The following is a 5,402-nucleotide window of genomic DNA, read 5'->3' as shown; positions in this document are numbered from 1 at the left end:
GAGCTGGAAATTCAAATCCCTGAGCTCATCCTTTTCTTTGACTTCTTTGTCCAGCAACATAAAGAGCAATCAGCCAATGTTCCCATGTTGATTAGCTCTCCAAAAATGTTTGCAAGTATCAAATATATACTCACCCAAATATTTGACTCTTATAAGTGGGTGATTAGGAGTGTCAGAGGAAGATCTTCTGCTTGGGCTAGCAGTCCTCTCTTTAGCATTTTAAAATCTAATCAGATTAGAAGGCCAATTCTAGAAACCCAAAACCAACTCAGAAAAACTCATCCTTAAAATTTTGTTTCTCTAAAGCCACTCTTGGTAACAGTGGAATGGTTAGTTGTTTGATATTCCTAAAATGGAATCCTATACAGCAATGCCAGTAGATGAGACACAACAATATGCAACCACACACACAAAAAAAAAAACATAAGAAATGAAAAAGTCAAATACAAAAGAGTTCATGCTCTACTATTCCCTTTACATGGAATACCAAAGAGGCAAAAATAACATACACTGGTAGAGGTCACAGCAGTGTTTACCCTACGAGTGATGACTGAGAGGGACCACAGATGGGGGCTTCCAGGGGTCTGATGATATTCTGTGCATTGATAAAAGTGCTGCATACAGAAAAATGTGATCAGTGTACACAGTTTCATTAATCTGAATACTGTATTGCTATACTATATCTGTATTTTTAAATCTAAAAAATACGTATCACCAATAAAAAACATGAGATAGTGTGAGTAGATTTATACAGAATGTCTTATATTGTCAAGAAAGAGTTTAAATGCATTAAATAAAAAGACTCTGCTTAAAAAAAAAAGACTCTGCTTAGTTATCAAATCATACTGAAATTTCTAGGTTAACAAAACTAATAAGTACTAAGTATAAAACAGAGAAAAAAGGTCAAATATATACTTGTTTTTAAAAGTTTTTTCCAGGGGCACCTGGGTGGCTTGGGGGTTGAGCGTCTGCCTTCGGGTCAGATTCTGATCCCAGGGTCCTGGAATTGAGTCCCACATTGGACTCCCCACGGGGAGCCTGCTTCTTCCTCTATCTATGTCTCTGCCTCTCTCTGTGTGTCTCTCATGAATAAATAAATAAAATCTTTTAAAAAAATAAAAAATGAAAGTTTTTTCAAGACATGCAGGAATTGAGGTAGAAAATAAGAATAAAGTCAAAAGTAAGAATTGAAATAGAAAAGTGAAAATAGATTTTACTGAACTTAAACAATTTACCACGACCGTAGACATTTCAGGTAGCATAAACTTGAAGGTTTGTTCTTATTAGTAGTAGTATTTTTAAAAATTTCTTAATGAACAGTTTTTCAGCATATTGATTGAGGGGAAACAATATAATTTACTTTATAAAGTATGAAGAAATCAGCAATGTGAAACACAAAAGAATTATCATGATTTATTGTGTGTGTATATATATATATATATATATAAATTCTTGTGCCATAAAGAGAAACCCATAGCTTTAGCTCACATCAGAAATTTAAATTATTTACTACATATTAGATCAAAATAAAGAAGCAAAGGCTTATAGATGTATGTGTATACAGATGCATGTGTACACACATATGCAAAATATGAAGCTAATGCATACTTTGCATCAGAGAGCTATATTTGATCTCCCCTAAAATTCAGGAAATATGAACTGTACTTCTTGGAAATCCAAATCTACATACTCTTTGTAAGCAGAATGGATTTATATCTTTTCCTTTCTTTGGCTGAGTGTTCCAGGTTTTATGGAAATCTCCTCCAGAAATGAACTTAATTACTTCAGAGGCATGAATGTGCCTGTTCTTGCCAATATGCCCAAGTCATCTTAACATAATAGAGAAAACTCTGCTTTCTCCAGATCTCAACACATGTCTAATTACATTATCAACATTCACTTGTCCTTAATATCAGCAGAAATATAGTTTTGTTTTTGTGCTTTCCTTTCCCCTGTTTCTCTTTAATTGGGCCATTTCTACATGAAAATATGATAAACATGCTCATCTCCCTTCATCACATCATATTTCAAACAAATCAGTGTCACTCTGTAAGGATATGACTTACCTACAAAACTTAAAACTGGCTCCCAGAGATGCTGCTGCCCAAGAATGGATGTTTCCTCCAGTCTACCCAGGCTATTCTGTATATAGTGGGGACATTATTTCTTAGTTAGAGGAATGACAAGACCATGCTCCAACTCATGTTCATGTACTTTTTCCTAAAATTTAATGTCGGTTTCATTTCTTGGAAATTTATTGCATTAGATTGAAAGCCACACACTTGAAGACTTCTCTGTAACAGCCAGATTGTAACAAGACCTGATGTTTATTCTTGCACAAATTCTGAACTCCTTTTCTGGCAGTATTAAGAAAACTTCAATTATAAAAGTATTGACAAGATAATGCTGTTTCATTATGATTTTTTTAATTCTTATTTATTTATGATAGTCACACACAGAGAGAGAGAGAGAGAGGCAGAGACATAGGCAGAGGGAGAAGCAGGCTCCATGCACCGGGAGCCCGACGTGGGATTCGATCCCGGGTCTCCAGGATCGCGCCCTGGGCCAAAGACAGGCGCCAAACCGCTGCGCCACCCAGGGATCCCTGTTTCATTATGATTTATTGTTTATTTTGTTTATTTTTATTTTTTAATTTTTGTGTATTTTTTTATTGGAGTTTGATTTGCCAACATATAGTATAACAGCCAGGGCTCATCCCATCAAGTACTCCCCTCAGTGCCCATCACCAAGTCACCCCATCCCCTCACCCACCTCCCTTTCCACTACCCCTTGTTTGTTTCCCAGAGTTAGGAGTCTCTCATGCTTTGTCACCCTCTCTGATTTTTTCCCACTCATTTTCTCTCCTTTCCCCTATAATCCCTCTCACTATTTTTTCTATTCCCCGTATGAGTGAAACCGTAATACCCTCCAGTTCCATCCACGTCGAAGCAAATGGTGAGTATTCATCATTTCTAATGGCTGAGTAATATTCCATGGTATATATATACCACATCTTCTTTATACATTCATCTTTCAGTGGTCACCGAGACTTCTTCCACAGTTTGACCACCGTGGACATTGCTGCTATAAACAGTGGGGTGCAGATGTCTCAGCTTTTCACTGATTTATTGTTTATTTTGAAGAGGATGTGAGCAAGTCCTGTTTACTGTTGTCTTGGACTCATAATTTTATTTAGGATCTTGAGGGCGATGAATGAATTGGCAACTATACATTGTAGAAATGCATACAGTTTACATATTTCTCATCAGATGAGGGGATTTTATATCCCCTGTCCAAGCAAAGCAGAGACTGGGTACCTTGGAGTCATGGCTCATGAGCAGAAAGGGGCCGACAGTTGGGAAACACACAGTCATGACTGCAGTAATATTCATGAGGATCCAATTGGGATTATCAAAAAGAGCCAAAACAACTTGAAAGATGGAGGAGAGGGTGTAAAAACAGACAAAGGTGCTCAACAAGAAAAGATGGTTTTGGTGGTTCTGGACTCAGGGGAGGACCTAGAGGAGACATTGGTTCTTCGTATGTGTTAGACCTGCTTCTTGTGCCTGTACAGGATAAAAACCATGCAGCAGCTGGCCCAGAGCATGAGCCTCAAACACAGTATATCAGGGAATGATAACAATGCTGCATGCCAGGAGTCTGTGGTTTTGTCATGACGAACCGAAGAACAGTATCCAAAGTTTTTCTCATTTGTGATGTTTTTGGTACTCAACGTGCCAGTTACATACATAGGAAAAATGACATTTACCAGCATTTGCAGCATCCAACACAGGAAAATAGAAGGGACAATGTACTTGGGAGCTTTCACTTTAAGCTCTGCCCACCAGGTTCTGGGGCTGATTGTGATGGCCTGGTAGATGCTCAGGATGCAGGTGCTACTAATGGATACTCCCCTCCCCACTCTGTGAAGAAACAAGAGAAGTTTGCATTCAAAATCACTGCAGCTGTTTCCACCCAAATGCTGCCATGGTCTGGGGACTCCTTCACAGAGCAAGGCTAAGAAGTTGGCCACAGTCAGGTGCTTGTGAATGAAATCTGTGGACCTCAAATTGTAGTCAGTGAAGGAAAGGAGGATGTAATGACAATAAGAGAGAAATTCCCCAGGATGCCAACCATCATCTGTCTTAAGAAGATCAGTCCTATTGCCAGATCCCTGGTGGCCATTCTCTCTGTTTCCAGTCACTGAGAGCTGCTTCCTGAGCTAGAATGTCCTGCATGGGAAGAGGAGGCATAGGCCACATGTATCATGTCAGCTGAAATCCAATATGTTCCCCTTTCCACTCGTTCCCCCTTGAAACACCGACTTAATGTTTTCTTTTCAGAACATCTTTCTGAGGGCTGAATGTAGAACTTTTAATGAGCCCATGTAAAATCTCTCCTGTGAAGGCACTCATGTGAGAACTTCTTCACGTTTCACAAATATTTTTAATACTTTCTTTTTTTTTAAGATTTTATTTTATTTACTCATGAGAGATACAGAGCGAGAGAGAGAGAGAGAGGCAGAGACACAGGCAGAGGGAGAAGCGGCTCCATGCAGGGAGCCTGATGTGGCACTGGATCCTGGATCTCCAGGATCACGCTATGGGCTGCAGGTGGCGCTAAACCGCTGCACCACCGGGGCTGCCCACGTTTCACAATTCTATGAGGCCAGCACTATTGTGGTTTTAACTAAGAGATGAAGAGAGCAGACACACAAGAAATTAAGTATTTGTCCACATCTGCTCCTTTAGGCTGTGTGGGGACTGAGAACTGGCTGAGCTGGAAATGGTGATAGTGGCCGTGGTCTGCTAGAAAGCTAGTTAGCTGTGTTCATCAAATAATCCAGATCCATAGTTGGTTTTGTTTTGCCACCTTGAGGTTGACTGTACAGTGGTGGTACTCTATGATTTTCATTACAACCAGTTTCCATTAATTTCTAAGATTTATTTCACAGGACAATATCAATCATGGGTAGAGCCTTCAATATCTTAGTAACTGTACAGGCACTTTGGAAGTAGAATACTGCAGGAACCTGTCCCATGACAAGTTATATATAGTGGATGCAAGACTGGCTTGATATGAGGATGGCAACAGAAAGACTCATTTGCTTTTATGTCTGAAACCAAGTGTAATGACAGCAGTCACAGGGAGTTTTGAATAATTACATGTAATTCTGTAAATGTTCAGACATAAGACACTAATACGTGATAAAATAGTGCAAGGCAGAAACACAATTGTTAATTTCAGATGATATACTTACCTAGTAACTAATGCATGAGTAAGTAAAACTATTAACAATGAACTAAGATTTGCAAATGATATTAACATAAAACATATCAGTGCAAAATGGCATCTGCAAGGCATATATTCTTATGCATTTTCTGCACAGGATTAGATGATTC

The 5,402-nt window shown here is 38.9% G+C and overlaps 1 pseudogene; it reads right to left on the bottom strand.

Moving 5' to 3' along the window:
• Positions 1–3,251: 3,251 nt before the first annotated feature.
• LOC119870927 lies at positions 3,252–4,185 on the bottom strand (annotated as a pseudogene).
• Between the last annotated feature and the right edge of the window lie 1,217 nt (positions 4,186–5,402).

Source organism: Canis lupus, chromosome 1 (genome assembly GCF_011100685.1).
Source record: "Canis lupus familiaris isolate Mischka breed German Shepherd chromosome 1, alternate assembly UU_Cfam_GSD_1.0, whole genome shotgun sequence".
NCBI classification, from domain to species: Eukaryota; Metazoa; Chordata; class Mammalia; order Carnivora; family Canidae; genus Canis; species Canis lupus.
This window is presented reverse-complemented; position numbering and strand designations above follow the sequence as displayed.